This window comes from Kogia breviceps, chromosome 4 (assembly GCF_026419965.1).
Source record: "Kogia breviceps isolate mKogBre1 chromosome 4, mKogBre1 haplotype 1, whole genome shotgun sequence".
Lineage (NCBI taxonomy): Eukaryota > Metazoa > Chordata > Mammalia > Artiodactyla > Physeteridae > Kogia > Kogia breviceps.
In genome coordinates this window covers 11924233-11947052 of record NC_081313.1, presented here as the reverse complement: position 1 = coordinate 11947052, position 22820 = coordinate 11924233, and the positions used below count along the sequence as shown (strand labels likewise).

Below are 22820 nucleotides of genomic sequence, written 5' to 3'. Positions count from 1 at the left end.
TACGAGCCACAACTACTGAGCCCACAAGCCCCAACTACTGAGCCTGTGCTCTAGAGCCCATGAGCCACAGCTACCGAAGCCCGCGTGCCTAGAGCCCGCGCACCGCAACGAAGAGTAGCCCCCGCTCGCCGCAACCAGAGAAAACCCACGCGCAGCAACGAAGACCCAATGCAGCCAAAAAAAAATAAATAAAAAATAAAATAAAATGTTTTTAAAAATAAATAAACAAACACAAGTACAGGCACACCTTGGGGATGTTGTGGATTCGGTTCCAGACCACTGCCATAGAGCCAATATCGCCATAAAGTGAGTCACAAAGTTTTTGGTTTCCCAGGGCATATAAAGTTACCTTTCCACTTACTGTAGTCTATTCAGTGCCCGATAGCATTGTCTAAAAAAACGTACATAACTTTAATTTAAAAATACTTTATTGTTAAAAAATGCTAACCATCACCTGCACCTTCAGCGAGCTGTAATCTTTTTGCTGGTGGAGGGTTTGAAAAATTGCAAGACTCAACAAAATGTGACAGAGACATGAAGCGAGCAAACGCCATTGGAAAAATGGCTCCAATAGACTTGCTCGATGCAGCGATGCCACAAACCTTCAATTAGCTAAAAATGCAGCATCTGTGAAGCACAGAAAAACAAAGTGCAATAAAACGAGGTATACCTGTATGTACATGTGCGTGCGTGGGTGTATAAATCGGTATAGACGTGAGCTGGTCAGGCACTGTGACAAACGGCACCCTTCCAGAAAGTTCAGCGTGGAAGGGTAAAGCTGGCTGGTTCACTGGGAAATCCAGCTCATGGCCCCTTGTTTCCCAGCTGTTCTCTGGAACCACACAGGCATCTGCAGCCTCTGCTCTCAGCCTCAGCAAAGTTACTTCATGTGTTGGAGAAAATACCAGTAACACTTAACAAAACAACAACACATTTTAAAAAGGAATGTGAGTAGGAGAAACCTTCCTCAAGTAACCAAAATGTTACTTGAAAATATATCCAAATGAATCTTCTCACTGGATTTGAAAAATTAAATATAGTCGACCCTGAGTTGTTAGTTTTTCAGGAGGAAAAAGGAGATATAAACACTTCGGTAACAGCTGACACTCCACAGATCTGTGGAATTACGCGAGACGTTACTTTACAAACAGAAGACCACTGACCCGGGACACTTCTTGGCCCCTCCCCGAGCACTGGACTCTGGAGGACTCCTCCCACAGAAAAATGGAATAAACCGCTTCCCTTCAGGAAAGGGAAGGAGCAAGAGCATTCACTATGCTCGTTATTTTCTTAAATCTTGTGAAGTCTTGAAAATTAAAATTAATCGTTAAAAAGATGATTTTATACAGCTACCTGTATTAGCTGTATTTACCTCGGCGGCACTGGAGACCCTTACGTGCTGCAGTTAAAAAGCAAGACAGTTAATTCCTCCCAGTCCTGTGATTACACGTCCCAGAGAGCTGACAGCAGTTTCCCACTCATGCCCAGATGCCCGGGCGAGACAGCGGAGCGCCGTCTGACCGCCGCCTGTTCCCTCCTCGGCTGAGCCTCGCAGGGGAGAGGGTATGATCTTCCATAAACAGATGACGCGTTTCAAGCTGGATCACTCCTTCTTAAAAGTCCAGATTTTCTCAGAGGCAGGCTCAGGCTCAATACAGCATTTCCCCCCTCCTTGTGTATATGTGTGTGTGTGTGAGCATATATTCTTATTTTATTTCTTTTCATTGAAGAGTGACTAAGATGTGCCCACGCCAGCCTCGTTTTCCTCAGGTACCATGGGGAAGAGGTAGTAGAACGAAGCCATGAAGTTAACAGCATGCCTGCTCTAAAGAGCTTGCTGGGGACTTTCTCAGGTGCTGACTTAGGGTAAAGGGCAAACGAGGCAGGCGCGGCCGCTACCCTCGGGCACTCCTGCTGCAGGGACAACAGAAAGGACGGAGGAAGAGGAGGGGCTGGATAATCCACATGGAGATGATACTTTACTCAGCTGCAGTTTTTCTAAGTACCAACTACCAGTGTCAGCAAGGCACTGTGCTGGCCCCAGCAGGGGACATATTTCATAGTCGTTTACTGTGCTGGGATGCAGAGCCAAGCCCTGTACTTGCCACCGGACAGAGATGAATAAACCTACATCCTTTACGCAGGGGACGCACCTGCAGGGCTTTCGGTGATCACATACCCACCATTCAGGCAGGACTGTGACACCTCACGCTGTAAGCGAGTACAAACCCTGGGAGAGGTTGAGAAGGAGGGGAATCGGGCGGAGGCATCACGGAGGCCTTCCCAAAGGGGGTGACGCTGAAGCTGGCCTTGGAAGGAGCTGGGCCTGAATAACCCATTAGGAGGAGCTCACAAGGACATAAGCTCCAGGAGGGCGGGGGCCCCGTCCGACGTGTCTCCGGAGGTGTGCCCAGGGCCTGGCGCGGTGCCTGGCGTACAGCAGGCACCTATGAAGTATCGACTGGAAAGAGCAGAAATCCCAGCCCAGAGAAACAGAGCAAGCTGGTCCACAGCCCCGTTCTCGGGACGGGCGTTTCTTCGAGGGTTGGTCACTCAGACGAGCAACCACACAAGACAGAGAACCACGAAGGTGGCGCCTGGGTGGAGGAGGGAGGGCATCCCCGACAGGTGACGAGCGTCCGCGACGGAGCTCCGTGGTAGGAAAACGACAGGGGCAGACTCGCTTTCAGGAAACCAAATCAACGGCAGGCCTTAACGTCACCAGCAGAACCCTCGCACGTCACAAGTGACGGGGACTCCGCCTAAGCCAACAAACGAACCTGCCACGTGTCTGGGTGCCGAAAAGCGAGCATCTGGGGGGACGCAGCACGGGAGCCCCGCGGCACGTGATATGAACCTTCAGTGAAGAGGCCGCCCCCCGGGAGGCCTGACACGGTCTCTGTGTCCCCCAAACGTGCGGGGTTACGGAGAAGCGAGAGCTCTGGGCCGGGTGGCCAGCTGCAGGCCGTCGCCCGGACATGCAGACCTCGCGCCCGGTCAGCAGCCCCAGCGGCCTCAGGCGGCGCGAGGTGATGAACTGCGGTCCATCGCCAAGGCCTCACGGGACCCGGCTGGCTTCGCAAGTGTGATTCTCAGGGCATCCCTGCCTTGCTTAGGAAAGGAGATGGTAATGGTCAAAATGGTTCAAAAAGAAAAAGAAATTAGAGATGACATTCATTGCCTAGCTTCTCTCTGTGTGCTCAGCTGCATAGGAGTTGGTTCTCCGCACTTTGAGAAGTAGGTTCAAAAGAGATTTTTTCGCTCAGTTGGCAGGTTGAGCATTATAAACATGGCCGTGGTCTGACCGGTCCGGCCTAGACCCAGAAGGGAGGCAAAGCTGTCCAAGGTCAGGGCTCACCAGGGCTGCAGACGAATCGCTGTTCTCAGGGAATAGCGGTTCTCTTCTTGAGCTGCTATTTATCGTCACTTAAGTGACAGTATTTCACTTTACTGGAATATTCATGACTTAGAAATATGCTAGCAGCGATTACAATATGCTAGCAGCAATTACAAACTGAGAAGAAAATTCTGTCGTTTCTTAAATTTTACCTTGAAAAACTATTTCGTTTCAGAAGTCTGAAAATGCAGAGGGAAAATTTCTTCACCTGTCTCTAAGATTAACGGATATTTCTGATTGTGCGGATCTGATACATTAGTCAGAATCCGGGGAATTCGCAATGAAAACAATAACCACAAACTAAGGCAAACAGATACATTCCTTCCCTCTCCAGTTTGTTTTTAACAATAATACTTAATTCTTCATGCTGTTTGACACTTTCCAAAAAAAAAAAACTTATTCTTTTCTTTTCAACATAGAAACTCATTTTGCCCAAATCAATAGATTTTTAACAGTCCATTTACATGCTCTGTGACATAATGCATAAATCAGATTTTAAAACACTTAAAAATTACTTAAAGTTAAGTCAATTATTAATAGAATGAAATAAAGGACCCGCTATAATTTTTCATTATCTTAAGAACAGACTGACCACTAGACCCACGGCTCTGATGAAAATTTTAGATTAAACAACATGTCCTAATGACATCCAGCAGAACCAAGGTCTCCAGCGTTACCGGGCAAAAGGTAAGCGTGACTCGCACGATAAACGAGCTTTCGGGGGTCTCCTTGGGAAGATCCTACGTTACCGGCCTGCGCTCGGTGCACACAGGTGCCTCGCGCAGCTGAGCTCCCGGTGGCCATGACACGCTGCGTCTGAAGGGTCACAGTCGGGCACAGACGCTGCTGGGAAGGTCCCCTTCCTCCCTCTAAGACACCCTCCTCTCCATTCAGGTGGATTGTGGGCGGCTCAGGCCAATGACAACAGTAGTCCTATGGCGGAGGCCCATAGCCAGGCTCTGCATCTCCCTTTCATGACTGCAGTTCCAGCTGGGTAACTGTCAGCACAGGAAGCCACCATGACGCAGACTCAAGGCGACACGTGGGCAGGCGCTGGGTCTGGTTTGTTTACAGCTACGTGCTCGGCTGGCCCATCCTTGGAGCTTAAAAAGTTTATGTTGAATATGTAACGAATGGATCGGGACTTCCCTGGCGGTCCAGTGGCTGAGTCTCTGAGCTTCCACTGCAGGAGGCACAGGTTCGATCACTGCTTGGGGAACTAAGATCCTGCATGCAGCCAAAAAAAAAAAAAAAAACCCAACAACCGAATGGGTGAGTCAGTGAATCGACTGCCAGCTACAGGCTATTTTCCAGCCTGAGCTCACGAGCCTGATAGCTTACGTTGACCCTGTGAACGGTGACGTCCTGACTTGGTGCTATACCCCACCAGTTTGGAGACGAGCTACAGGTCACATCTGATTTCAGTCCGGTTTGTGAGTCTGTGAACCACGTACTCACAAGATGCTAACTCAGAGTAGATGAGAGCCGTCCCTGTACCGGCCTGCAGCATGCGATGCCTTCTCGCAGGCGAGAGCCGGGCCCAGGAGCCCTTGCTGAGGGTGGGGAGCACGTGAACACCCCCCAGCACGTGTGGTATGGGCAAGGCGGCAAAAAGAGGGGTCGGGACCGAACTCACCTGAGAAAGATGATGGAAAACTCATTTGCCTCTCAAGGCACTTGTACTGTCCCTGTTCCCATCTCCAGTTACCATCTCTTGCCTTCCCCTCAACTCCTACTTTCTTGGAAGACAAGAGAGACTCATCACTCAGTACATTCAGTACTGCTGCCTTTGCACCCTGTCACCAACCGTCCACGTCTATGAGGGTGCCGGCACCCACAACACGCCTTGCTGGGAGGTGTCTTCCTCTTTCCAGCCTGGGCAAACTCCGCTGATGCGAGGTCCAGGTGGGAGATCAGCTGAGGACGTCGGAAGGACTCTGGACTTGTCACAGGGTCTGAGTTTGAGACTGGCTCTTCCACTCCACAGCCCTGACCCAGGCCAACATCCTGGCACCTGAATTCCCTCATCTCCCAGGGCTGCGGTAGGATTACATGAAGTCACGAGAAGGAACGAGCTTTGCCAATTGTAAACTGCTATTTGCAAACGTACGATGGCTGCCGCAAGCTTCCCCCGGACTCCCTGGTAACACAGAGCTTGCTACACTGCATATGCATGCAGACCGTGAGTACCCGGACAACGGCGATTTGGATGAATGCTTTTCTAATCACAGGCCTGGCGTGGTAATCAGCTACATACTCAAAATCATTTTTAGACGTATGAAAGATGAGTGAGGCACCTTAGATGAATTACTTCATTCTCTTTCCATTAAAAAAAAAAATAACTTGTCCCTTATTAAGAGGACAGGGTAAACTGTAGCATAAAGATACTGTCAGCACGCCCCCCACTCATTTCAAAAGACGCCCATGTGTGTCTCAGAGAAAGTCAGTTGTGAGCTGCCTGAAGCCCTAAGAGGGGAAATCAAAGTTTCTCTTATTTTGAAGGGAAAAACAACTCCACAAAGATGGTTCTTTGCTGAAGTCAGAGTTCATGCAAAGTCCATGCTGGATTTCTTCTTAAAATTAAGAACTAAAAAAAAAAAAAAAAAAGGAGGGGGAAGCAGGAGCCCTGCCCCTGCGGCCTCCACAGGAGAGTTCCACCATGGGAACACACACAGCCCCAAACTGCTGGGAGAAGGGAAACTGCCCTCTAGTCCCAGTCTCGACAGTTGAGACATCTGTGATTAATAAAGCCTTTTTTTTAAAAATGCAAGAAAAAAAGGAAAAGGGACCTTTATCCTGCTAGCTGCGCACTGAGAAAAGGATCACGTTTCATTTTAACCCTCTCCTGGTTTTCACGATGGTAAGAAGGCGTGAAGATGTCCCTAAGGGTCCCCGGGTACAGACCGGATTGCGGAGGATGCCGTCCCTGAATTCCAAACGCCAGCCCCCGAGTTTGAACACGCTTCACCAACACGCCCTCTTGCTTGCCTTCATTTCATCCCTAGCAGCACACGGGCTCCGGGAGGACAGAGATCGCTGATGCTTTGTTCAGACTGTATCTCTAGGGTATAAGGTTTGCCTTTCCCTTCAAGCGAGCGCCTCAAAGATTAATGGCCATTCAAAGCAATGGGGCAGCGGTTCCAGCCTCTCCCTGGCAGGTACTGGGCGTGGGTATCTGACAAGTCCTCCAGTTAACTAACGGTGAACAGGTGAAATGACTGCGATTCTTTACCAGGCTGCTGCAGGGAAAAGGAACAGAAGTGGTCTTTGTAAACATATAGCCTAATACAAACACGAGGCAGTACTCACATTTTTACACAGAAAAAGGAACTGCGAAAGACAAGCCATAAAACAGGATGCAGTGGGGTGGTGAGATGTGTAAGGATCCGTCTGAAAGACAGGCACCCCGGGCTGAGAGGAGGAAGAAAGAGCAGTTGGAGAGCAGAGCCTGATCTCTCTGACGGCTGGGGCTGCCGTCTTCGCTGTGTCACCGAGCGTCTGCTGTGACAGGCACCCTGCGCTCTGCAGCTTCAGCCAAACGTGTACACATGGGACCAAGGCCAATGGCCTGTCGTGTCTGAGGCGCGACCACCACGCAGAGGCGGACGCTCAACACCGGGACGCTTTCCAACCAACAGCTGACTCACATTTCAATTGCTCCTCCACGGAGGCTCCCAGGACAGTTTTGGCTGATTAGTTTTAAAAAAAGGTATTCCCATCTTTCTGTCCATTGTAGGTGTTCAAAAATATCTGTCAAATGAACCTTGCAGGACTGTCTTGATGCAAACTCTAAACAGGGTAAGCTGAACTCAGAGCCTGGCACCCTCCCAAAGCAAAGTGCTAATTTACAGTTCTGGTTGTAAGGACTTAAAGAAATGCTTATTTAGCCGTTATTGCTATGGGCTAGAAAAAGATAATTCAAGGACACTTTGGGGCTGTAAACAATTCCATCAGACCATTTTAGAACAGACTGGCAGGGTTTAATCACGTATGCCCGGCCTCTGGCAGTTTCTCAAACCACCGTTTTGTCACCAATTCAGTGCAGCAGATCACCTTTTATTTAGGGAACTCTTCCACTGTATCAGGAAGGTGGTAATGTACATGTGGAAGTCGTGTCTACAGATTACTCATAAATCAAAGAGAGAGTAAGTTGTTAGCTTACGATTGCTGACTAGGTTGGTTAACGTATTTTAGAGCAAAATTTTCTAAGTAAACGATGGTCATTGGTCTCTACATTTTTCAAACTGGATTTTAATTCCCTGATTTTATTTATTTATTTATTTATTTTGCGGTACGCGGGCCTCTCACTGTTGTGGCCTCTCCCGCTGCGGAGCACAGGCTCTGGACGCGCAGGCTCAGCGGCCACGGCTCACGGGCCCAGCCGCTCCGCGGCACGTGGGATCTTCCCGGACCTGGGCACGAACCCGCGTCCCCTGCCTCGGCAGGCGGACGCTCAACCACTGCGCCACCAGGGAAGCCCTAATTCCCTGCTTTTAGAATCAAGGTAACTTTTTTGGGGGGAGTAATAATTGAAAACGATCACACGCTAGAAATTCTCCTGAAGATCACATTAAAAAGTGAGGTCATCCTAAATCATTCCTCCGGATGCATTTCTCGGGATCACATCTTCTCTTTGATTTACAGAGTGATTACAATTGCCTGGGCAGGCTAGGTGTCTTAATTCACAACAATGAGGAGGGAGACGAAGCTGGGGTATTACCTGGAGAACTTTAAGTAACTAAGAAGAAGTAACTGACTGCCTGGTGATACGGTTACACTTTTGGTGGGTCAGAATATAAGAGCAAGTATTTTATAATACTTCCCCCAATTTAAATCCTTTTTCTATTTGTGAATAGGTATCTGAAAACTTTTCTTGCTAGACTCCTAATTTTCCATTCTGGTCACCTCACTCATCTTCCGTCTACGAGAGTCCTTGGTTCTTAATTTGTTCCTCAGCACAATAAAGATGCACCAGGGGCTGAGACACAGGCTTGGAGAGGACACTGCATCCTCAGTGGGTTATCTGCTCCTCTGCACACCCCTAGGTTCAGGTGGTCCAGGGCTTCACTCCGGGCTGCCACTGTCATGGCAAATGCATGTTCACATGGTGTTTCCTTTTTTAAAAAGTTAGAAGCTGTACAGAGGCACCGAGCACGGATGTGGGATGCTAAGGACTGAAAATGTGGCATAAGAGTATTAAAAACCAGTTTTACATACTTTGCAATTTGGTGCAGTGGGTCCTCAATGCAAAAATGGGAACTCTGTCTTTGCTTCAAATATGCAGTGAACACAGAAAACATGAAGGAGCAAGATAAATTCCCCAGCTTTTTTTTTTTTTTTTTTTTAATAATCCCTAGATTTAACCAGAGGTCCAGCATAGCACGGCCATGGATCACGCAGTAATGGAGAACACATGGTCTCTGCTGCCTGAGAAAACGCCCATGAATGACCAACACATTCACTGTTCCCTGTGCGGCCCCGTCCCACGAACTCACACCGCGGGAGCACCCACTCTCAGGCCACCTCCCAGGAGCCCTGAATGGAAGAACACAACGTAGCTACTGGCATTAATTAAAACACTCAACCAGAAACAACTGGACTCAACTGGAAGCAACTGCTCCACCTTTTTCTTTGTGAAGGCTGAAAAGCAAGGGCGTGTGTGCACACAGAGCAGCTGACCCCTTTAGTGCGCGAGTCTTCGGGGGTCGTGTCATAAAAAGAGAGCGTCCTCTCACCAACGTAAGGAGGAGCAGGGATACGAGGCTTGCAGCCTCCACCCGAACGGAGCAGGCCAACAGAAGCTGCACGTGCAATTCACTCTGTGAATCTTCGGGAACCTCCAAAGGCTACTGATTCTTAGTGTGGTTTCTGAAAACACCTAAAACATTACATAGTCTTTGGAAAACGTGGCTATGTCACCAACACACAACTTCAAGCGTTGTTCTTCCTCCTCAAATTCATTCTTGTGAGAAATGCTAACCTGTCAGGATGTCTAGTCAAAACCCATCTCATTTTAAAAGTTTCTCCTCCATCCGAATTTCAATGCTTGAACCTCCAAAAACGAAACGTGAAGAAATTAAATAAAGATAAAAGCAGATGGCATAAACCTTTGCTTGGCTAATCCGATGAACAGGGTATCACATACTGCCAAAGTGGAAAGCTGAAACACCCCAGAAATGAAATGATGAGGAAGGAGTCATTATTGACAGTGGATAATGGAAAGGACGGGTTAGTCTGCATCAATGTAAGGAATTTAATACAAATCTAATGAACTGAGTTATGAAGCCCTCAACAAAGCTGGACCTGGCTCATGTGTGGGATCAGGAACATTCCAGGTATCGGTGGGTCTGCGGCTGGTGACTGTTTATCACCAGGCTGTTGGCTTCCAGGAGAAGATGAGATTGGGAGCTGCCATGCCCGGTGACCAGGACGCTGGGAGAGGGCAGCCGCGTGCCAAGGGGCAAAAGGGGCCGCGGCAGAGACAGAGGGCCTGACGAAGTCCCCTGGCACGGCTGTGCTGTGACCTGCCTGCCGGACCGCCTCCCAGGGCTGGGACGGGGAGGGGCAGGGGCACCTGTGTCACCTGCCGGCCCCGAGCAGACGTCGCACGGTTAAAACCACACCGTCGTAAAACGACGACGCTGTCAGAAAGCTCTCTTCCTCTGAAGGCCGGTGCTATGCCGGGGCTGACTTCTGAGGGGCTCTTTCTCTGCTCTGCACAAACACTGGCTTTGTCTGAGGAGCGTTTCTAGCCCATCCTCCTGTCTCCTTGGAATGACAGGGCCACTTTCTGTTTTTTGGTTTTCTTTTGTTTTGGTTTCTAATGTGGACTAGCCCTTGAAATACATATTTTTGGGGAGATGGACAGCAGGCTTTTCCTGCAACCCGAACTCTATGCTGCCACAAAAGGGAAACGAAATTCCTCAAGGGCTATCTTGCCAGGGACGGCTGGGAGGGGGTTGGGGCTCATTCCTGACTTATACGAGGACAAAAGCAGATGTTTCAAGATATCCTTGCTGGATGAAAGAAAGACACTTTTCCAGAAAAAAATTACATAAAAGTGAGACCAGAAACACACACACACACCACACACACACATACATACACACACCACACACACAGATACACACACACACACACACCCCACACACAGATACACACACAGACACACACACACCACACACACACACACCACACACACACACAGACACCACACACACAGATACACACACACCACACACACACACAGACACACACACAGACACACCACACACACACACCACACACACAGATATACACACACACACCACACACACACAGACACAGACACACCACACACACACACCACACACAGACACACACACACAGACACACACACACACACCACACACACACACAGATACACACACACAGAGACACACACAGACACACACACCACACACACAGATACACACACACACACACACACCACACACACCACACAGATACACACACACACACACACCCCACCCCACCCCCCCCCCACACACAGATACACACACACACCACACACACCTTGCAAGCTGCAGACGTTTCCATCCCCATCCCCATCCTGACGCTCTCCCAACCCAGCCCCCGTACTCCGAATGAGTGGGTCCCCCCACCCCCCACCCCCGGGGATGTCTGAAGGGTGAAAGGCCGGTTAGCAGCAGCAGCCCCACATGGAAAGCTCTCCAGCCAGCGAGCGGCCCTGTTGCCACCCCGCGCCCCACGCGGCGCTGGCTGCAGGTGAAGTCCTGGGCCTTGGAAGTGACTGATGACACCAGCCCTGACACCCAGTGAGGGCAGAGGTGGGCCAAGGGGGCCCTGGGACACCTCACCCGGCTCCACGGCCCCCTCCTACGTGATTAAACGAAAGGTGTCAGCCCGAGACCAGGCTGCTTCTGTGGAGGTTCTGCAGGAGAGGGTGCTGCCCCTGACTGCCGTGACCACACCGCCACACTGGCCATGAATGCCATCCTGCGGCCTGCTGCTCCCGTCCAGGGCTGCTTCAACGCTTAGAAACCAGAAAAGCTCCGAAAGGGCCTCTGTTTGTTCGGCTTTTTCAGAGGCTGAGATCCTCTGTGTTCCCCCCCAAAAGTCAAGTGGCTGTTCTTTTCTTTATGCAAAGAAAACATAATTAAAAAAAAAATTTCTGCATCTTTCTCAGATTGCTTAGTAATTGGTATACTGCTGACTTAGGGATGATGAGGTTTTCTCTGTGATAAAATGGTGGGCTGTTGATTCTTCACTTGATCTTAGCCAAAAGGCCGAGGAGCGATGGGTTGTTGATTCTTAATTTCTTGATTTGGGAAGCTATCTCCAAGGCAATACAGTATTTATCATTGCCCTGAATGGATAATCATCTTTTAAGGGAACAGAAAGTTAATTTGCTGGGGAAAAAGGAATCACATGGTGCTCAAATATTCCCTCCATCTCATCCTGGCTTTCAGAGGTTCTTACACTGCTAATTAGAAACATGCATGTTTAACCCATGGGCAAAATTGTCCCTGCCGTCAAACACAAAGTGTTAGTCGGTGGAAGATCTAATCTTATTTGAAGGAGGCTGACATTTGGATGATGGATGCTTTTGATTAATGTCTTCATATTGTTGAAAAAGATAAAATAACTTGGGCTACCTTCTTAAAGAGGAAACCGAAGAATTTTCTTAGGGGGCAATTTGTAGATTTTTTTAAGTTGGACGTGGCTCTAGGTGAAGCCAGGGACATGCAAAGACACTCCCCTGCAAAATGGTTGAAGAGAACATTATGCAGTTAGTGATTTAAACTACGTGACTGATTTATTTCAGGTGCTGACAGATTTCTCTTCATTCGTATATAAATTTATTATTATTTTAAATTTAGACCAGATTCAGAATGCCAACATGTGAGTCTCTTTCCTACATTCCAGAAAATGCATGAATGACATAAGAACACTTCTAACCAAAATATGCTATAAACTACACAAACTCATAAATGTTTTTTTTAGAGCCACGTAACTCATTCATAGAGCCCTATACTCATTTTTATGGAGCACCAGGAAACAAACACTGGCCTTGGAATGTTCTGCAATCAGCTTGCCAAAAGCACTATCACTCTTCACGTCATCCACCCAGCAGGTTAGCTGAAGTTTCGGTCTCAAGGGACGGAATATTAGTTTAGAAAGAGTTACAGCTGTGGAGAATGAGGAAATGGACGATTCCATCCCCCCACCCCCCAAAACCACAAAGCAAGCAAGTATCTAGTACATTATATCCTAGGGTCCCTGGTTGTTTGGTTCAAAATCAGAGAACCAAAAAGCCCTAACCAATTAGGAATTCCTTTTACAATTGTATTTTAGGAACACCTTTACCAAAAGCAAAATGCTGCTCTAATTACAACTAAGCACTTGAAAACGGGATTAAAACGTTAACCACACAATTGTGGCTTTTTGCCCAACTGCGTGTGTGCATCCTGCATCCGCAGCCCGCTTCCAAGCACACAGAGGGTTAAGGGTTGCGACCCCATAACCTTATCTCGTTTGATTTTATGACGTCTTGCCCCCTCACTCCCCTGTAAGAACTGAAGGGCACTGAACTTTATTTTTCAAATTATTATTTCATACTTTCTTGAGGACTGCCCACGCCCTCTCCAGGATATCACAAACTAACACAACAACAACAAATGCCAAAATACAAAAGGCAAAGACGATTGGGGCAACCACTTCTAGAGTTCTTCACATCTGCAGCACCGGAGGTGAAATCTCCATCTACGAGGTGTCTCAGGAGGAGTGCGCAAGGCCAGGGCGGCCTTCTAGCATCGCCCGCACTCCTTACGCACGTACAGGCTGTCCCGTCAGCATCTTCCCCACGTCGGTGTTACTCAAGCAGCTGAGCAACTACAGTGGGAAGGAAGGAAGGGAGGCCTGGAGTTATTCCAGGAAGGAACAAAGCTGCCTCAGAGACAAAGGGAATGAAAAGAACGCCTCTGCTCTGGACACCAATTAACGGCACAAATCCTGTTCTTGGCTTTAATGAGTGCCCCGTGTGATAGAACGGCACGGCTGCGGACCGGGGCCGGCGGGGGGAGCAACGGCAGGAAACAACCGAACAGCCTCCGCACAGGGCAGGGGCGGGCAGGGCTGGGTAAGCGCCGTGTGCCCCAGAGAGACAAAGGGAAAACCCTTCAATTTCCAGTTCTACGTCATAATGAGCACGGTCCCTTCTTGCTACTAAAGACCACTCTTCTTCTTCAACCTCACAGGTGCTTCTGGCCACTGGGCCATTTCTTAAAATAATCCATCAGCTTATTTAAGAGAGAAAAGAGGAAGGGGGGGGTTGCCTGGAGGCGATGTCCTTTGTCTCAGATGTTTCTCAGTGGCTCCATCCTTAGAAGGAAGAAAAACTCTAGACTTTTTGCAAAAGGTCCATTTTCATGACGGTGTGAACTGTTACTACTATTAACAAGATGAGACAGTAGAAACTTGCTTTAACCGTGCATTTGAGAAAATGGACGGTGGAAAGCACTGAGAGATGATGTCTTCCAGTCAAATTTTAAAAGTATAAATAAAAGAGACATCATTTTTTCACATAAAAGCCTAAAAATCTGTCTGAACATTGTCACTGGTTGTCCATGGGCGTTCTCGCCTCCCCTCTGTGCTCCATATGTCTGTGAATTTTCCTTTTTGTTTCCCTTAAACCCCTGGCATACCGTTTCAGAGAGACACCAACTATGCGTCGGGCTGGTACACTGCGTGCACGTTTGTGTGGTTTTATGTGAGAACTGTCACAACTGACGAGGAGCATCTGGGCCGCGGCCCCGCAGCCCAGCCTCTCCCGCCCGTCCTCAGAGGCAGGAAGGGGAAGCAGGCGCCTTGGACCACGAACTCCCGGGCGTGGGCGCTTCACCCGCTCCCAGGCAGACTGCGCTGAGTCCTGGGACTTACCACCCCGAGGCCAACTGGAGCACCTGGAGGAAATGCTTCAGAATAAAACGCCATAACCTGGGGTCCCCACCAAGCCTAGCCGAAGGGATATAAAGAGCACACACCGAAGGGGGCTGACAGCTGAGGAGGAGGGGGCCTGGTCCTTGTCCGCGGAGAGGAAAGGATTCCAGAACAAGGCAAGGTCGCTTGGTCTGGAGGCTCCTAACCTGGGACCTTCGGGGGCACTTGGAGGGAACTTCTCAGCCTGTTTTCCACATGAACTTCAAAAAGCTTTACTATTTCAAAATCTGTGTATTCACCTTCAATAAGGCCCAATCACTTAACGTTTCTTTGCATTTTGGCTGGAAATATACACGGATACACATTCGGCACATAACATTTCCTTCCCCCACCGAACCTGTCATCAGAAGCTCCGAGGGACAAATACATCTTTGATTAGTGAAAAGTGAGAAAACTAATTAAAATGATTTTATAATTGTGGTTTGCCTAAAATAAAAAAAAATAACCTTTAATGTAGTTTTTGAAGAGCGTAATAACCATAACAGCAGCAAGCTTCCTTTTTAAAAAAATTGTCCAGGCGAGGAAACTGCAGTTGAGCAAGACTGGCAAGGATCTGGCTCTCACTCTGGCAGGGGGGAGCCCAGACACGAGCACCGGTGGTCTCTGCTATGCACAGTCACACACTACTCCCATTGTCTTACCATGCACACCATGCCTTAAACTGAGACTCATTTAAAAATACTTAAAGAGCAAGAAAGATTTCAGACAGAAGTTAGTGTGCACAGAACTTGCACGCAACAGTCAGTCTTCATCGTGGGAACAAGACAATACTGTGCCGAGTGCTTCTGTGGTTTCGCTAATTCATAGGAGACTGATGGCCTGTGCACTGGCTCCTTGATGTGAAGTGGGCACTGCAGCTAACCACCTGCACACTTGTAGAACTAGTTTCACATTCCTATATTTAGTCTTCGAAAGGTTTGTCCTTTGATTTACAAAAACAAAAACTGCACTGGTGAGAATCCACACCCCTCATGGAAAAAGAACAGAGACGACTTGAAGAGAGTTCTAGAAGAATGTTGAGGCACACAGCTCCCTGTGTACAGGGGTCTGTTTAACGTTACGGAGGATCACTACTCTATGTTTTTCCAGCGCTGGAATAGATTCCACGTGTCCTATAAACGGGAATGCTGACTTCAGAATGAGAACCAACTCTGCAGTCCCACTGTCTTATCAGTATAAACGGGCTCTCCCACTGGAACCCTCTTACAAGATAATTTATCGTTCTTCCCGACCTCACCTTCTCTTAAGTCCTTTTCCTAACAACAGCTTGGCAGTAAAACTCTCAGGGCTTATGGCTGTGTGAGTGACTGGAAATGGCAACATCTGCAAATAAAATTCCCAGCAAGACTGATTCATACTGGACAAGGAGAATGCCCCACTGCATATGTCAGAAAGCAGAAAAACTGCCTTTTCCCAACGTACTCCAACAAATGAACTCCCAGATTGCTGGTGGGTATAAAGGAAGGCTTTGCAATCACTCTCGGCGATTTGCTGGGTATTTTAAAGCTACCTTGGGATTCATTTCTTGCATATTACTCAGAATCATCATTTTTCATTTCCCAATCGGATGCATATATATGTCCCCATAATCAACTGAATGAGAATGTGTTAAAATATCACTCTGATATAACATGGCATTCAGGAAATTGTCTAGGAATTACTATGAAGGTTTAGAAAGAGATGGACAGTCATATTTCTCTAGGGGAAAAAAAAAATCAAAGTGGAGTTTTGCTTTCCTTTTCTAGTCTTTACTGTGAAGGGATTAGTTTTTTTTTCCCCCATGAAAATTCTAGTGGACATCTGTTTCTTTCCAAATTTGTGTCAGCTTAAAAATTTTGTGTGACAGCTTGGATAACATCACCTGGAGTTTCCATTATAGTCTGAGAACTACCAGGACAGAAATATATCCAGGGGAAACCCAAACTGCAACAGCATAACGATCCTCCTGTATGTAAAAAGTTAGTTTAATAATGGCTCTTCGGAAGAATTCCTAAGGACCTAAAATGCTGCTAGGATTCAAAATCCCCTCTATAAGAATGTCATGTCTTCTTAAAATCTTAGCAAAATTGCTTATTAAAATATTTTGGTCTATACTTTGGGGATGCTTATGATCTACTGAGAGGGGTGCTCTATTGCTTTTCCCATTTTGCACACAAAGAAGTGAAGTTCAGAGAGAGAAGGTCATTCACTCGAGTCCCAGAGTTACTGGGTGACTGAGGCTTTAAATCTGACTTTTGACATTATCGGTTGTTCTTTTCACTGCACAGACGTTATTATTTTCAATAAAGAGATCTTACAGATCATCTACTTCCACCCCCAGTGCAGATTCCCAGTGCACAGCATCACCAATGGACCTGCCCAGCTTGGACCCCTCCAGAAAGGGAGGCCATTCTTGAAAAATTTAATTAACATAAATATGACAAAAGTTATGGTCAGCGACTTAAAAATGCTCTGACAGCTTTGTGAACAAAAAAAATACGAGAAATATTGTCCAAACCCACGTTCACACCAACAAAATCAATATTCACACAGCCTACACCTCCTCCGGGGCCCGTTCATCAAAGAAATTTGGTTGTTTTCCTCTGGCATTTCATGCACAAACATGTAACCAGTGCCATGTGCCCTTCAGATGCTCAAAGCCCACTTCTGCGCCTCCCTCTTCCTCGGATCCCCCCTTCTCGGCTGGGTCCCTCCGCCGCCACCCTGTCCATTGAGCTCACAGTAGACTGAGGTGCCCCCAAAGGCCTTGCCAGGTCCCCTGGGCCCTCCCCTGTTTGCTGCCCGCTTCTAAGTGCACATGTGAATAACAGCGGGTGGGAGAGAGAAGGCAAGCATTAAAGGCACACCAGGCCAGCACCTTCTGGCAGAAGCCGTCCCAGCTGGTATGCAGGAGACAGCCTGTGAGAAATGCCTTTCCATGGCTGTACAGTCTGGACAGATGTCAAAGGCTACGGCTGGAAAGTTAGTCTCCTCTGGAGCGTTGCAGGGCAGGGGTTCTCTGCGACCCACAGACCTAACTTCTTCCCTAGCTTCATTCTTTTGAACCCTCTGCCTTTTCCTCAAAGTGGAATTTATCTACTTCTCAAATGACCTTTGCAGGAATCATGTTTTGTTGTCTCGACCCCAGTTCTGTGTATAAACCGCAGCCTGGCCCACACACTCCCCTGAAATAGACTGGTGGTTATTGGGAGACCCGCTCCCCTCATATAACTTTATATTATCTTATTATATGGCTGCAGTTCTCGAGAGAAGGGAACAGAGAATCTAAATATACGTGCACGACACCTGAACAGTTTGAAAAACCCTCAACAAAATTAAACCTGAAACAGACATACGACCACAAGAAGGCAATTTGTAGCATAGGTTACTTTAGACTGTCTTATGCCATTTACAAGAAAAAAGGGATAATCAAAGCAATCCCCAGATATGAAGAATAACTTACAACAAAGCAACCAATCAACACGTCACTGCCCAGAGCCCAGTCCCCGTTTCTCATGCCCTTGCCAGAGGTCCCCAGCAAAACCTCCCCGCGCAGCTCCTCTTACAAGGGGGGTGGGCAGATAACGCAGCCCAGCGGTCAAGCACAGACCCTTGCTGTTTGCAAGCCCACCACCACCGCTGCGGCAGCTGCCTGGAAGAACACAGCCCGGGGGGAGCAGCTGGGGCTGCAGGGAGGTGTGTACCTAGGTCCAGGATCCAGTACTTGCAGGTGCCGGGCTGCCCGCCGCTGCGGTAGGCTGTGCTGACGGCCGAAAGCGAGTCCAGAGGATCAACTGGCTTAATTCCGTTTGGCATGGTGCGGCCGGGCTGACCCGAGCCTAAAGGCTCAGCACCCTGACCCTCCCTATGCCTCCAGGCAGCCAGAGCGAGCCTGGGGGCAGCGAACCAGGCGCCCGTGCCCCGGGCGCAGGCGGGAGGGACCACAGCACCGCCTTGCAGTGGGCTTCACATGTGGGAAGAGCCAGACGCCGCCCGGGGATTGCTCTCTACCACAGTCACTCTAATTGGAGCTCAAGGAAATTCTGCAGGCGCGCTGGGAGCCAGATGTTTCTCCTCTCCTACACGAGCCAGAGCTGCGACTTCCTGACTCAGGGAGATGTCAAGTGCCAGCTGCCCTCCCCTCACTGGGCTCTCTGACTTGGGCTTTGTGTGCCTTTGGATGGAGGGCTTCTCTGAGACACACAACAAACAGTGCCTCCTGATGTGACTTGATATCAAAAAGAAACGTAATTCGGTCTATAGCCAACTGGTTACATCACTGAGCTGCAATGCCGCTCCTTGCTTATTAAAAACATATCTTCATCCTTCCTCACAAAGAGCAGCCGTACGAGTGAAAATAAATAGCCTTACTTGTGATCTGTAAAGGCGTTTTTAGTAGAGCATCTTAAAAGCTTATTTTTGTCCTTTTCAGAAACTGGGTATTTAGCCTACAGAAATCCTCTCTCTGTCTATGAAAGTTTACATGTGTTTTCTCCCCGTCTCACCCAGCACAATGGCTTCTTAGGGGAATAGCCATTGTTTAACAATCACCAAGTCTGACTTTTCAGCTTCTATGCTAAGTGGACGCACTCCCTCTCCTGTTTCTCATTAATTCGAGAAGCACTCACAGCGCTCTCCAACCTCTGCTTTTCACGGCCCAGCTCCTGCTGTGAGGCAGTCACCTGGAATATTCTTTACATATCTGAAACTGTAATATGGTCCTCAGTTACCTAAACATTTTCCGAGGGGGGATCACTGAATAGTTTCCTTCTCATTTTAGGACAATTAAGAACTATTTAGAATAGGTAAAGAAGAGAATAAATCCAGGGCGCCCAAAGAAACCTGTCCCCGGCACTGTAATACCTCCCTAAAACAAACTGCTACAAAGCGGGGTCTGTCATTTATAGGCCCACACTGGGGCTCATATTCTTCTTAAAAGACCAGAAACAAAGCATAAGGTTGTTTTTCCTTATAAATGGTCCCCTGATAGATCCAGATGGCATACTTATGCCAGGACCACGCAAGAGGCGGAATTCTGCACAGAGCACTTTTTATGCAAGAAAAGAAAACTTTATTACCGAATAAATAACCCTCTCTCTTGTTGGCAAAAAAAGCAGTAAAAATTATGTCCTAAAGGAAATCAAGTTAACTGACATTCTAGGGTTTCATTTGCTACAACCTTTATTAAATATTTTACTTTGTCCCTTTCCAAAAATACAGACTGCCAAGCGAGGGCCGTTAATTAAAAAACAAACAAAAAAGAGCTGTCAGGGAAATTAATTACTTTATGTGTAATATATGTTCTCTACTCAAGAGGCAGGGAATGATGCTTAAAAATGAATAAAATAATTTTGGCTAAGATATATGAGAAATTTCCTCAGTGACTGCTCTCTTCAAATTTCAAGTTCGCATCTGTCAGAGAAATGCAGCACAGCAGGAAGGAAGGAAGGAAGGAAGAAAGGAAGGAAGGAAGGAAGGAAGGAAGGAAGGAAGGAAGGAAGCTTTTTCCATCTCCTCCTTCCTTGTATTCATGGAAGTGTGAGATTACAGAGTGTTTACTATGTAATTTTGAACAAAAGTAGTAAAGATAAATTATGTCAACTAACGGTACACCATGGCCCTCACCTGGAAGTGGTGATAATCTAACCGCTGCACAGACAGACATGGAACCAACACAAGTGCCGATGTGAATAAGTGAAAGGGATGGGAGAGGAGTGAGGAAAAGGAAGAAAGTCCAAACAATCGGCAAATGCTTCCTGGAAATAAGTTCTGCCTCTAAGGCGCGTTTCTACCTCGGTGGTAGGACCGGGACTCTAAGAGTCTGAACCCAGTTCAGGTGCGAAAGACCCATGGGTGACCTCAGCTGACCTGGAGGGCAAAGCCTGCGGGACCCGTGGCCCTGAGGGTGGGAAGGAGCAGGCGGTGGGAGGAGAGGCTGGGGACCAGGCGAGTGGCTGTAGAAGAGGCGACGCTGTGCCGCGACCAGAAAGGAAGGCACTGGGAAGCTCCAGGATGGGTGGAGGGAGGCTAAGACCCCAGCACAAGATGAGCCCGTCTGCAGTGTAAGTGTGAGCCAGCAGGTAGCAAAGGGGGTCAGGAAACCATGACAGCACGGGACAGTGAGCTCAGTGTAGGACACAGGGAGGTGTGAGCTTTGCAAAGAAGGCAGACAGACATGAAAACTGACTAAATGAGGTGGGTTAAAAAAGAACATTCTAGGCATGTGGCAAAAGAGGAGGTACGCAACGTAGAAATTAAAAAGTGGACTTTGTGAAGGAAAACAAGAAATTCTGGGTTTTTTTTTTTGGTATTTTTGCTGCTTTCATTTGATGGCTAGACACATAATTAACAGCGTCACAAAGGAAATAGAAGATGCACTGCCGAAGTCAGTGCTTTTAAACGCATTAACCCAGTGTTTCTCTGTAAGGCTCGACAGCAAGGGGTGCTGGGAAGAAAAAATAAGACGTATCTGTATGTCAGAAAACCGGGGATCTTTTTTTTGTTTGTTTGTTTGTTTTTCTAACAAAGTATCCCATATAATTTCTTTTTTTTAAAACATCTTTATTGGAGTATAATTGCTTTACAATGGTGTGTTAGTTTCTGCTTTACAACAAAGTGAATCAGTTATACATATACATATGTCCCCATATCTCCTCCCTCTTGCATCTCCCTCCCTCCCACCCTCCCTATCCTACCCCTCTAGGTGGTCACACAGCACCGAGCTGATCTCCCTGTGCCATGCGGCTGCTTCCCACTAGCTATCCACCCTACGTTTGCTAGTGTCTATACGTCCATGCCACTCTCTCACTTTGTCTCTTGGAACCATGGTTATGTTTCACACACCCCCAAAGAAGTAATCAAGGTCAATGAGGACTGGGGTGTGTCCTCCAAATGCAAGGTAAACACAGTAGCAAATAAACCTAGTTGTATTGCCAGGGAAAAACATAACCACACTGCAGAGGGTGGGGAAGAAAAGAGCTTACTAAGCGACTTTGAAAAACAGTATTTTGATTGTATACTGTAAAACCAAAGACAACAAGAATCGTAAGTTCCTGTCATGGGTTGGCAGTGAGAAAAGGTAGAGTTGAGTCTTTCAAAGCCAAGTCATTTCAGGTAAAGAAAATATTTAATTTCCAAAGAGGAAAAAAAATGGGCTTCTGGACTAGGATTGAAGAAATAAGTAAACATATTTTGGATAATGAGATGCAGGTCTCTCACTGTCAGAGAAAATGGTTCCAAGTAAGGAAAGGCGGAGGAGAGGCAGAATGAATGCTGTGTTGTTCGACAGAGGTCAGAGGTTTCAGCGTGATGTGAAGGTATGTTTCTTTATGTCCACACACACACACACACACACACACACACACATATGGAGAGAGAGGGAGACAGAACATGGCTGTAGACATGGGTGCACACATGGGTAGGTGCACATACATGTCTGCTGAGAAGACCTACAAGAAACAGTGGATCCAGCACTGCAGCAAGGAAAACACAAGATGATCCAGGAGCAACGTGCACTTGCCAGAAAGCAAGGAAGTGCTCCAAAAATGATGCGATGTGTCCAGGGTACACAGAAACCAACCTGAAGGAGCTCCTAACGGCCAAAGCTGGAATAATGTGAGCAACAAAATAAATAATGACAGTATTGGATAATGACTCATAGAATAAAATAAGTATCCATGACTCTGTACCAATATAAATAATTGGATACATAAATGAGGCAGGAGGAGCACTCTTCCGGACAGAATTCTAATGAACAAAGTAAACAGGAATGAGGAAAACAGAAAATCACCAGTAGGCAAACTCCACAGTAATTACTGTTGTAGGCAAGACCCACTGATGGATGGAAACACGTGGGTAAAGGCAAGAGGAGAAACAGAACATTCTCAGTTTCAAAACACCTCCCACAAGGTATCTGTTAACTACAAAGAGAAAGACTGTGACCTCATAGTGGAGAAATGTGCAGATATCACTTTATCCAGGTGACCGAGGTCGCTGCCACCAGCAAGGAGACACGTCGGGGTCCCCCTGCCCCCTCAGTATGACGCACCGAGTGGGGCACAGCATCATTTTTGTGGTGTTCTTGCCAAAAATGCGTAAGCTCCATTTAATCATGAGAAAACATCCGATAAACCCTAACTGGGGGACATCTTACAAAATAAGGGACGTCTAATACCTCAAAAGTGTCAAGTTCATGGAAAACCAAAGAAGGTGGAGGAACTACCACAGACTGGAGAAAACTAAATACGACATGGGTCCTGGATCCTGAGCCAAAGAGAGACATTAAAGCAAAATCCAAAATCAGCTCTGTGGCCCGCTTAACTAGGCTGGATTCCTAGTTTTGGTCATTGAACCAGGGTCATGTGACATGTCACAGCAGGGGAGCCAGGTAAAGGGGTACAGGAACTCTCAATACTAGTTCTGCAACTTTTCCCCAAGTCTAAAA

The 22820-nt window shown here is 47.5% G+C and overlaps 1 protein-coding gene across 4 annotated transcripts in view; it reads right to left on the bottom strand.

The window, feature by feature from the left end:
- TRIO (trio Rho guanine nucleotide exchange factor) overlaps positions 1–22820 on the bottom strand; it is a 377760-nt gene that overhangs the window by 42804 nt on the left and 312136 nt on the right. The window lies entirely within an intron of this gene.